General features: G+C 43.1%; 1 protein-coding gene across 1 annotated transcript in view; it reads left to right on the plus strand.

The window, feature by feature from the left end:
- The window catches only part of FRMD3 (FERM domain containing 3), a 669011-nt gene that overhangs the window by 432959 nt on the left and 222833 nt on the right, over positions 1 to 13219 (plus strand). The gene's annotated exons all lie outside the window — the stretch shown is intronic.

Here is a 13219-nt window from a genome sequence, read left to right on the forward strand (position 1 = left end):
TCGATAAGAGATGACCTAAGTAGGTCACTTCTTGTCGACAATATTGCAATTTTGAGAGAGACACTTTGTGGTGCAAATCACACAAATGACGCAACAATGACAATGTGGCTTCTTTACAGATTTCCTCAGTATCTGCAGCAACAAGCAAATCATCCACATACTGAATAAGGGTAGCACCTTCCGGTAAAACAATTGTATCAAGCTGTGTTTTTAAAGCTTGACTATATATTGATGGACTTTCACAGTAGCCCTGTGGAGCTCGTTTAAAGCGGAAGCTGCAACCTCCTAAACTGAAACCAAAAATATCCCTACTCTCCTCAGCAATCGGGATGCTGAAGAAAGCATTCTTCAAGTCAATCACCGAAAACCAGGTGGCAGAAGCTGGAATCATAGTCAATAGGGCAGTAATGTCAGGAACAACTGGAAATTGTGGCACAACTATTTTATTGACCTCTCTAAGATCAATCACGAATCTGTAAACAGGTGGCTGGGAAGGATCAGTTTGTTTTAAAACAGGCAGAACAGGGCTATTGCAAACGTTGCCTCTTGTCTGTTCAATGACATCTTTTTCAATTAGATCGTAAACGATCGCTAGCAAGGCTTTTTCACCTTCACTAGAAATTCTATATTGGGGAATTCGTGGTATTTTAACATTGGCTTTCAATGTTACAACATATGGCGGTATTTCTAAAAGACCTACATCATTAGGACCAGTAGCCCAAAGAATATTAGGGAGAGATGACAATTCTGTTGGAAGTTTGTCTCTCGACAAATACATTGGAGAAACCACTTTCTTACCCAGTGTAAGTTGTACTCCAGAAGGAGAACAGTACAAAGTCGCATACAATCTTTTTAGCAAATCTAATCCTAGCAAGTTTTCACCACAACCTGTTGTCAGAATAAGGGGTGCTTCGAATTCGCAAGGTCCAACAGAAAGGGACAAAGGGTCAGAAATCGGATTTCTAACTGGGGCGCCAGAAAAATCTACAGATACATTCATTTCGCCAGACAAAGGTGCGCCAGGGAGTTTGGAGTGCATAATAGAACTCTTTGTAGCACCAGTATCCAACAGAAAAGGCTCTGACACACCTGATGTAATCACCTCAACGTAAGGTCCACTCTGATCTACTGGAACTGAAACAACTCCCTCTCTTTGTCTATGGCTGTCCTAGCAATCATTACCTTCCCAATGCTCATCTTCTGTATAGTAATCATCAGCATAGTACTGAGCTGTCCTACCAGATGCGTTATTCTGCTGATCAAACCTATTCATCGAATTTTGAGGTGGAAAAGACTGTGTGTTCTGGGGGAAATTTCCACGTCCTCTACCTCTAGACGCTTGCTGAACACCTCGACCTCTTACACCAGAAGCACCATTTGCACGCTGTAATAAAATAGGACAACTATACTTGAAATGACCCTCTTCCTTGCAATATGAACACTGATTGGGGCCTACAGGGACACGTGGTTGAGTATACTCGACTCTTCGCGAGTTCCTCTGATACTGTTGAGGCTGCTGATAATTATTCTGATAGTTACTCTGACCACTATTATTTTGACCACCACTATTCTGGCCACCACCACCACGTGGCGGATATGCTTGCTGTAACAAACCTTCGTTTTCAACTCTTTCGTTTTCTTTTCTGCTCTATCTTTCTCGTCTTTGTCTCGATTTTCGTAATACTGTGCAGTAGCCAATATCTGTGCTGAGGAGGAAACTGCCCATGAACTCTCTGAATCTTTTAACTCTTTACACAACTCGGGAAGCAGATTGTGCACGAATTTATCGACGAACAAACGCTGACCACCTTCTGTGCTCATATCTTGACCACTGTGGTCGACAAAAGTCTCTTCAAACCTGGTGAAGAAATCTGACACTGTTTCATCTTTCTTCTGCTTACATGCAGACAACTTATCCCAATTTACACGTATTGCAGGCATTATCGTTTCGTGTAATCAATTATTTTACCAGGAAGTTCGGCTACTAAAGGCTCAGGCTTAGCACCACCAACTTGTCGGGCATCTGCAGCAGCAATATTAGCCCATGAGTCACCTAACTCCTGATCATGATCTGTATGACGAATCTTACCCCATAAAGGCTGTGGAACAACATTCTCAAATAACATATCGATATTGGCTAAATTCATGATACATGACCCTGCAGTCTGTGACAACTCTTTGTAATACCCTGCGGGATTTTTACGGGGATCAGGTAATGTCTGTTTAAGGGCTAAAACTTCAGCCCGCCTCCATGGGACATGTACCCACACCCGCTGGAAATAAGGCTGAATAGGTGGGTTAGCTTGTAGGTCCCCTTCCCTCCACTGGGGGGAACCTCTCTCATGGGGTACTGTCGCGCCTTTTTCCTACCGGATGTGCCATGCTCAAATAGCGACTGAGAAGTGCCCCCCTTACTCCGAAATGACAACAATGTCTCAACCGCTCTCTCGACATCTGGACCTACGATCATGCCCTCTGCGAACTCGAACCGCACACGACACAACTTGGGCGGGTGTATTCCAGATCATTGTGTTCCAAATCCTCACAGAGAAAAACACACATTTGTTCAAAAACGTATCTCTGCTTCGGTGCTTCCCATTGACGGAAGACTTCCATGACAGACTCTACATCATACCTTACAGTGTCCATAACCCATTTATGCGCTAAACGATTCAGTGAATCTCTCTCTTGATAGTCAGGCAGTTGACTTCGCAACTGTCTTTGTTCCATGTTAGGGGTCGTAGTAGGCGACCCGAAAAGAGGTGAGAAAAGATTAGTAACAGTGTTGGCCATTCTCTGTCGAACGGAAGGAGAAACTGACGGAAGAACGGGTGGAAAAACAGGGTGAGATAAGGCAGGGGCAGAAGTAATAGCAGAGGGATCATTAGGAGAAACAGAAGGTGCACTAGGCAAAGTCGTAGAAAGCACAGGTGAAACAGATGTGATCGGTGGGCCTTGAGGAGGCTGCACCAAAGGAGCAGGAGCCAGCTGAAGAACAGCTGGTGGGTGCTGTGGAGGAACAGGAGGCACAGGTTGCACAACTAAAGGTTGCGGAGGTGCCGTGGCATTTTGCGCATAAGGGGGGTGGCGAACTTAATAAATGCGACATTAAGGGATCTTTTTCAAGCCCTTTTGCTGCATCCTGCTGAGGAGGTGGCAAAACTGGATAGCATTTATCTATTACCATTTTACGTTGCCTGTGCAACTGCTCACTCATCTGTTCTTCTTCATTGTCTTTAAACTGCATAGCAGCTTGCATTAGCGAAATTCCCCTTTCTCTCTTATTTTTCTTCGCTAATTTAATTTCCTTCTGTTTGGCTTCCTTACACCATAGGCGGAAAGATTCAAACATCGCCGGCCGGGCTTTCTTCTTGAAAAGTTTAACTTCGAGGTTATCTAAGATTTCTGTATCAAAGCTACCATATTGGGGCCATTTTAAAACACCATCTTTTTTGGTGTATTTGATCCACACTTCGTTATATGTGATGGGACCTACTCCATGTTTTACATATAATTCGTAAGTTGGAGTTCCAACCGGAGGAACCGGACACGAGTCCTCCAATCGGGAGTCCCTATTATTACAACCAAGACAAAACAAATTTCCAAGTCTAAGACCAGGCATCTTCGCTCTCTAGTCTAGCTCCAAACTTCAAAGGATTATCGATTACGATATTTCTCGTGAATACACGAGTCCTTCGGCTTTGGCACTTGCAAGTTCCAAAAATGATCCCAAAGGGAATACCCAAACTAAGGCCAACTAAGGACTGAGAGACGCTCCACTTATACTTAACTGAGATATCGATGACGTCACCAGAAGACTCGTCTTATCGTTTCGCTCTACCAAACTTCAAGGGTCCAAATCAGGGCGATAGCCAGGGCAGCAGTCCTTTGTAGCCGTCGGGAAGCGGGGAACCTCGCAGCAAAGACTTTCGGACCACGTCGACATGCAGGGGTCGATGAAGTGGATGGTCTTCCTCCAGAATTTTCACACGAAGCTCCTCACAAACCTCTGGCTGGACTGGTATTGCTGGTATCGCCCCACGTTGGGCGCCAACTGAGGTACTGGGTTTTTCAGAACCGGTACCAAACCGGTAACCCAGCGGTGCCAGGGTACACCCAAAGACCTCGGGTACTTTCCTGATTCAGACCACAGAAACTCAGAGTCTTCTAGGTGAAGTAAAGGATCGATTTTATTGGCTGCAACCAAGAAACAAGCGTCCTAGAAGTACAACACACGGGATGTATATTCTCAGGAGACTGCTCAAACTTACAAAGTCAAGCTTCTCTTTTTATACAAAATATTGTGCTTTAGGCAAAGATTCTTCGAATTTACAGTACACTATTCACATTCTTTGTTACAAAGGAAAAGCAGAGTCATGATGACATGTCTATATTTCAGTTCGTCCAGCCCACAACAAATCACCCGGCAAGGCCCAACATTTCATCAGATATCGGTAGACCCCCAATAAAAATGGGCACCTCCCCATCATAAAGCAAGTGAGAGAAAAGAGCAGGGACAGGTGTGAGCAAGATTCGGCAGGGTGTGTGCGATGAAATGGGTTTATGGCCTGTTGTGCCTTGATGCTATCTCATTCGGCCACTGGGAGAGGAACTGACCAAACAGGTTCGGCCTGGGGCAATGGTTCCAACTTGCCCAGGTCACAGGAAAGTCAATTAAGGTGTACGTGTGCTTTGGAATCGAATTTAGCTGTATTACAAGCCTATGTAAAGGGCAACTCACAAAATGGCTGCCGTATACAAAATGGAAGCCAAGGGTTCAGAACGAAAATGACGATTTCGATGTGAAATCGTCACTGGAATATGACGAAAATGCTTGTACATATTGTACTCGTCATTTTCGGTCTTTTGATACTAAATCCGTCATGTTACGACAAAGTTTTATTCTCAAGTCCAGAATTTTCAGAACCACAGATGGACACACAAAAACTGTGTTCAAGACATTGGAATATCATTGAGTGGTATTGTCACGAAGAGAGAAAAGTTTACCTTTTTTTCTGAACTCCGCTGCAGTACTGAGGGGACCTTTTAGCACTGTCTGAGAAAACATGAACTGCACAAATGGAGGCAATGCATTGTCAATCTTAGAGGAAATGTAAGTCTGTAAAACTAGTTCAGTTCGAGCTGCACAAACTATTGACTGGTTCCTGTAACTTTCTTTGACTACATCTGTGGAAATAAGCCTTTTTAGGGGCTCACTGGTGCAGGGGTTCACCCTTATCTATCCACAGGTCCTTAAACCAACAAAATAGAAATTGGCACAGAAGCTGGAATATCAAATAACAAGTGTATTAATCACTCATGAGTGGGACTACATCAATACAACACCCTCGGACACTGTATGAGGTAGTACAAGGAATACAGAAACCAAGGGTCTTTTATACCCTGTTTGTTGCACAGTAAGCATGGAGACTCAAATCGAAGGTACCGGCCCACACAGGAATAGATACTGACTAACATGGACAGGTAGGAACCACTTTGTCAGCAGAGTGGGAGGGGAGATAGAACTGCTTGCATCAGTTAAAATAGCCTGACAGTTACATTCCAAAACAGGTACATTCTAGCAGCTAAAGGCCTTTCTGAGCTCATACATTGCTCTGGCTCAATACTGAAGGAGTTAACTACAGTTGATGACTCAAGCAGAATATAAAGGCAGTCAACAGTGAAGACGGCAGAATCACATGGCTTAACAAAATGGATGCCACAACTTAATATGGCTTCAGCTTATGCTAAAAGCAATTTCTGCGATGTCCACAAATCAAAGCAGCAGTGGTGACTGAAGCATCTATGAAAGTCCCTCCTGGAAGCCTGAAAAACAAGATCTGACCAAGGGAAGACAGAAAGACGATCTTAATCTTGCATTACACACCAGTCATTGACAAATTAGTTGACTGAAGTTTTTGACTGAAGATTTTTTTTTCATTGGGCCCTCATTCCGTGTGTTTGGACCTGTGGAAGTCTGCTTGGACAGAGACTTCATGTTTGTTCATTTGAACTAAGATTTCCTCCATCTCAAACAGCCTGTGCAAAGTTCACATTTCTGACTGTCCGTGGTTCCTAACTTTGTCCAATTGTGTGCCCTCTCTGCCCAGCTTCCCCTATGTCCTGCTACAGTCGCACAAGATGACAATCACTCTTCTAGGATTTCTACCTTGTTCCATTGATTTCTACAAGTTCGATATCCGCTATGATTTCAGATGGGAATGCTTAATCTTATATTATAACCTTTTTCTGACTTAACCCACCATTTTATTCTCATGTTTATGGCATTTAGTTAATATGCTTAAATCTTTCTTTTTAAAACTTCTTCTGGTCGTGATAGGTATTTCTATTGCCGAAGAAATGTGTTGTGATTCCGCCATACTAGCAATGGGGACCCAGCGGACACCTATAGGGAAAAGAGTGGTTAATCCTTGAGCGTCCCTAGATATAATGTGTGGGAGTTCAGTCTTAGTTCACACCAAGACCGCGGTCTCTCTCACATAGACGAGAGAACGAGAAATGTCTCAGTCCAGTTCACTTATTCTGGAAACTGTTTGTGCATTTTGTGCCTATTTCAACGATTGTGGGCAGCATTCCTTTGTGTAGTATTCTAACATCCTGTTTATGCTTTGCATATTATCTCCTTCTCTACCCCAGCTTGTGGAATGTTCCAGCTATGATGTATTGTGGAATGTTGGGGCTCTGTGGGGCTGTAGATGACAGTTAGCATTGGGTTGAGCATCATGCTAGATGTTCCTGGTGGGGTGTTATTACCATCTTAAATGCTTAATTACAAATAAACATCATTACTTAATCATCTGCGTGGACATCATCACTACATTATTTATGGCGACGAGGACTAGAAGAATCTACGCTTAAATCAAGCTACAAAAGACTAAAGAAACCTCTACATCACGTCTACATAGCAACCGGCGCAATTTACAGCAACTAAAAATGACACAGATTTCAGCAAGAAGCCACAACAAACGTGAGCTAAATGAAACTACAGAAGAAACTAAGGAACACAAAAAACCAAGAAACATGGAGCCACCAAGAGAAAATCAACACGCTTTGAAACCCCACCAGTGTCCCTCAGATCGGACAGCCCTGCCCAAGCGTGTTGTACATGGCTCTCCTGGACTCTCAACAAACGTAAGCACAATTTTGTTCCTTTTTTTATTTCTGCCTTAAATCAAATGAAACCTACGCAAGAACATTATTCTACGTCAGCTGATACAAACTATTCAATAACTAAACAAATTAATTCTTCATGCGAGTTAGGAACTACAAAGAGACGCTCTTCAAATATAATAAGACAATTTACTTATTACACTCGCATTTCCCAAAGTGTTTAGATGTTAGCTATCTACATTCATACAGACTTGCAAAAGAAATCGTTTGATCTTTGTTAGTTTCCCTCATTTTATCTGTTGTGGTACCAAGAAGAGTAAAACCAGATCACAACATAAAATTGGGGGCACTCAGCAGCGACCTTCAGAATGAATCACATTAACATTGGTATTTGATGGCAGTGCGAGTTTCACACGAGTTGGTACAGTACGACGAGCATCGTGTGCTGACTGTCGAGCCAAGCAGACTCTCGGGCCAAACAAACACATTTCATTTTTGTTTTTGCATATATTTAATACTTTTCTTAAACGAAAGTCCTTCAAATGTGTCGCATTTTCAAACTGTCATTCTTAAATTCAAAATAATTTATGCTCGAGCTTACCTGAGAGAATGGTTCTAACGTCTCGTGCACACTCTGGAGACTTCTTACAGTGTGACGCAGCGACTCCAGCGCTGCTGTCAAGCATTTTCACGCACGCTGTTGCCTTTAACCAACCGGCATTACGTCTATTACGTGCCGTCATGTTCCTGTGTGGTTAGTTTTCTATGAGGATGTTCGAACATAAAGAAGTTGTGACGTTACACAAAGTATATGCCATAAATCATATGCCGGAGATCGACCTACATCACATTGAAGATAATCTACAAATCTTACAGACGCAAAAGGTAGCTTACAACTCTGTATGTCTAAGCAGTTATGTTGATCAAGATGCTTCGCAAACGTTGGAAAAGTGCAAATATCTCCATAGCACACTTTGGAATTTCAAAATACTTTCTGCTGCTTCAAAACAATTCTTTCCAGTGTTGGAAAGATATAATTGAAAAAGTCATCCGAACTATTTACATACAAAGTCTAAATTTAAAGTCTTTCACTGATGCTTTATTCCTCGAAGAGTTTTACATTCTTATGTTTAATTTTTCAGCTTTAATATAAATAATAAGTTTAATTTAACAAGGCTGATCTTGGAACACCATCGGTTCAAAAAGCAAAAAAAAATGTTACAATACATTATAGTGATGTTCTAAGTGAAAATGTTCCAAATTTTTTTTGATTTGTTTATTTAGCACTGTATTAATTACTTTTGCAAAAGAGTACTTTGCAGTTTGGTAATTGCTTTTGGTGTAATTTGCCAATTTTTTGTGCTGACGCTGTGTATTTTGTCTCTAGGAATGGGTTGCAGTCCCATAATCCTTAGGGGTGGGTTTTAAGTCCCATATCCTATTTTCAAAGTTTTGTGCTTACGCTATGTAATTTTTTTGTCTATAGGAATGGGTTACAGTCCCATAGTCCTTAGGGGTGGGTTTTTAGTCCCACATCCTATTTTTAAAGTATGTGATTTTTCTGGACTTCAGGCTCATTCAATAAAATTTTGTAGGAGGTTTGAGTCCCACCTATACAAAAAATTAAATTATATCCTAATTTTTAGGGGGTGTCAGTCCCACCTATTTAGGGGGTGGTAGTCCCACCTAAGTTTAAGGGGTGTCTATCCCACCTGGCAAGGGAATATTATTTCCACCTATGTCTCTAATTTTTGTCTTAGTCCCATTTTCTCAGTGCTAAAAGACTTACCTATGTTTTGGGGGTGTCAGTCCCACCTGTTTAGGGGGTGTTAGTCCCACCTAGGCTTTTTAATTTTAGGTCTAAGTCCCACATTTTTTTTGTGTGCTAAGGGACTTTGTTGGGTTTTATTCCCGTAAATGCTTGAAATGCTAAATCCCTCATGTGGGAGAGTTTTTCTTCATTGTAATAGTTTTTCTACATGCTTATGTTTAACTTTTTGGTGAGAGGATGGGTAATTTTGACTTCTTTTGATGTTGCAATTTTATCTGTTTTCTCTTGGTTTTTATATTGTTCTCACTCTCGTGTTGTGGTTCTTTACCACATATATTTGAGGGTTGGACTTTTAACGCTATCTTGGTTCTTATACTTGTGTCTATCCGTCTTGCATTCCTGTCTGGCCAGTAGGTGTGCATGTTGTTTAGCCGTTGGTATTTTCAATTTTCGTCTTCCTTTCTGCTGTTTTCTTATCTTTCTTCTGTTATTGAAGGGAGAGTGGATAGGTTGTTGGTATTTTCAATTTTCGTCTTCCTTTCTGCTGTTTTCTTATCTTTCTTCTGATGTTGAAGGAAGAGTGGATAGGTTTGCCTGACTTATTCATGTTTCTATTTTAAAGGAGGATGGGTTTTATTCTTCTGTTTGATTTACCTTCCTTGATTCCTTCTTACCGAAGTTCTTTTTGATTTGTGTTCTTTCTCTGTTTATTTTCAATTCGGACAAAAGGGGAAAATGTAGTATTCTAACATCCTGTTTATGCTTTGCATATTATCTCCTTCTCTACCCCAGCTTGTGGAATGTTCCAGCTATGATGTATTGTGGAATGTTGGGGCTCTGTGGGGCTGTAGATGACAGTTAGCATTGGGTTGAGCATCATGCTAGATGTTCCTGGTGGGGTGTTATTACCATCTTAAATGCTTAATTACAAATAAACATCATTACTTAATCATCTGCGTGGACATCATCACTACACTTTGTTAATAGTTTAGTGTATTTATGTATAGTGCAAAACAAATGCCAAAACTCAGCTGCGCAGTATAAAATAAACAAACACAATTAAAAATATAAGCTCCCTACAAAAGAAACATATTAAACAGGGTCAAGTTGGGTGTGAACTTTTCCTCATATTTTTAGGCAGGACGATTCACATTTTGCTTCTTTCAACTATCTTCCTCTGATTTTATTAAGACGCCATCTGGGAATTAAAAGTTTTGTATTCTTTACTGGAGTCCAGCAGTCCTTTTGGTTGGTGATACACAAAAGCTTGTGTGAGGGAGTTTGATTGTTTGTCATACCCATGTTGGAACGAATGCCTTTCATTAACTCTATTTTAACTTGATTTCCCCGAGATACGTACTGTATAATATCGGAATATATTTATTATTTCCTTCCGCCTTTTTGAACGGAGACACATAATCTAGATGAATGCGGGCTTTGCCTGCTGGGCTCTGTTTCACTTTCCAGCACGCGCAGTAATTCGATGTTCAGAGGAAATCTCCTCAGTCTAATGGATACAAATAAATCCCACGGATAACCCACGATTATCTTCTGAAGAATGAGACAGCAGGCTGAAAAGCAATAAAATTATATATGATGATGGATTTTTTTCCAGAAGCCCACCCGGTGTATTAGCTAGCCTGCAATCCATATTTCTGATAGTTATTTATTTATTTAATTCGGTGGCTGCCATGATCAGTGGCATTGGCGACCCATCTTTGCACAGCAGAATTTGAAAGTGGGATTGTTCTTTTACTCCAATCTTGCATTCACCTTTTTGTGAGTAAAACCCAAACAGTGACAGTGATCAGGGTGATTTTCATTCCCCCTCAGTGGTTTGTTGCCTGAGCTCTTCATCCCCAGGCATGATCGGTGCCCTGAATTTTGGGACGCCAAGCGAAGTGTGGTAAAGTAACAGTTTGCCCCCCCCGTGACCTGGCAATGGCGTAATGTTTGATGCTTACGGGGGCAATGTAGGTTCCCCTACCGCAAATGCAGTGGATGGGCTGATGTACTGCCCTGCTGAATGACTGCCATTTCACCTGAGACTTTCAGGCGCTTGACTGATGCATGGGAAAACAGGGCAAGTCCCTTCACCCACCTTTGAGGTGTTCTGTGTGTGCGCCATTCATTGCAAACATATTTTACTCTATACTTTTTTGAAGGGATCAACCTCCTTCAGCCATCGGTTTCTTTTTCTCCAAAATATGCAGCCATTGGTTTGAGACATTGCTGACATATTCTCCCACTTTCCAGTGGTGGTTGAGCAGCCCGGTGTCTGTTACCAAGCACTCCCTCCTAAACAGAGTCCTGGACATCACCACTCAGCACCTGTTCTCCAGCCATGCTTACATCAAGGGCCTACCTAGGTGCAACCAATGCTTGTCTTTATTGAGTACAAATTCTCCCTCTTCAGGTACACCCTCCTAGACTATGTGTGGGATCAGCAGCTGGCCCTGCCAGACAATTTGCCCTAGCGGAAGCAGTTGGTGGGAGGGTGATCACTTTCAGCTGTAGGCGCAGTTGAAGCTGCTCAGGAAAGTAAAGCTCTGTGAATGAGGAGGGCTGCAAAAGCGGCATCAAGGTGAGCTCATATATGAGTGACTTCCTATGGACTGTTACCACGACTCCTACAACCTGGTGCATGGCAAACACGCCCATGCCAAATCCCGTAGAGTGGGACAGATTATAGCGTGCTGCAGGATCTCTTTGATGAAGGAAGCACTGTGTGGAGTACATCATCAACCAGTACAGAGAGTTCATGATCTGGAGCAGCTGCACCTGCGGCATATTCTTCAGTAAAGCAGTAAGACACACTGTGGTTAAAATCCATGTGTGGATAGTGCCAGTTACACCCTCAGAGGACCCAGTATCTCCTTCAGGTATGGAACATAGGCCCCCGCAGCCCCTGCGGTGCAAGGGGGACACAAGCTCCAGGGTCCTCCTCAGCACAGTACCCTGAACTGAGAGCTACTAGTAGAGCCCGGCAGGTGGACCCTTCATGTACCTTGCAAGGGGGCTCCTTCAAGTTTCGTTACGCCATTGATCTCCTTTGCTGTACCTTCTGACCCTTGTGCTTTGGTGAGTGTGCCTGTGACACTCAACTACTCTGAACTATTAAATGGGAGGAGGCTCAGATCCAAAACGTAGTTTGAAGTACTCTATCTCAGGGCTGCAACTCTTTGGGTAAACAGTACGTAGTTGGCCTTGTATAAAACATTTGAGCAATGGTTAGTCCAGACCGGGGCATTCGGGAACCAGTCTGTGCACCTATTGTAGGCGGGGGGTCATTGTACTTGATTTTGGCTGTTGTGTGTGGCTGTCACTTGCACAATTCAGTTTGTTGGGCTCCATTTGTAGAAAGCTGCCAGCGGACCCGGTGGCCACTGGACTTGTGTGACAGGACATCATTCATGGTCTGTGGAGTCACATAAGGTCCCTCATCAGATCCAGCCAGGGACAGATGGATGGAGATTTCCTCACCTGGAGTAGTATGCCGTTCGAGTCTATGTGGGGGCAGTGTCTCAGTATGATGGGTAACTGCTAGTGCACCCTGGCATTCATCGTGAGCCTGGTGTAGAGATCAGGCAGTACCAGGACCAGACCTGGAATATGGTCTTCGCCTGGTGCACTGCCTCTGGCAGCATCCATCGCAAGGTGCCAGGTGGTTAGGACGACCAGAGCCAGCAAGTACGCCTTGGTTTTCTGTCCAGTCCCAGGCCGAGGGAGAGTTAGAAAAAAAGTGGGTCTTCTGGTCATGGAATATCTTGAGCTTTGCGTGGGACAGCAATGAGTATTGCAGATGCATTTCGTGAAGGCAAAGTTTGAACCCTAGGAAGGAGGCCTGTTGGCTCTGCACCATCAAGGTATTGTCTGTAAAACCCAGCACTTTCTGATTGTTAGTTTCATGGGGGCTGCCTGCTGAACTCAGGGAAAATTTAGTCTATTTTCTTGTGATGAAGGACCCTGGTCACCACAGTTCACAACAGCTAGTCCATCGGGGACCTCCGAGCCGGCACACAATGGGCTAGCTCTGAGGAGAAGAAAGGGGTGAGGTGCTTTGTGGGTGCGAGCATTTTGATTCTAGGAAGTGCACTATGTCTAATCCCTCAGCTCCCTCAGGCAGGGCCACCACTCTGATATTATTCTGGTGGGCTCGCCCTACAACATTATCCGCCCTACCCTTGAGGAAGTGCAGCCGGTCAAAGACCTAACTGGACGTGAATATCGTTTTTTACAAACTACCTGTGTGTGCTGCTAGCCTGTAGAAAAAGAGTAAGGACTTGGGAAAACCCAATATACCCTTGGAGGCTTGGG

This window comes from Lissotriton helveticus, chromosome 2_1 (assembly GCF_964261635.1).
Source record: "Lissotriton helveticus chromosome 2_1, aLisHel1.1, whole genome shotgun sequence".
In the NCBI taxonomy this organism is placed as follows: domain Eukaryota; kingdom Metazoa; phylum Chordata; class Amphibia; order Caudata; family Salamandridae; genus Lissotriton; species Lissotriton helveticus.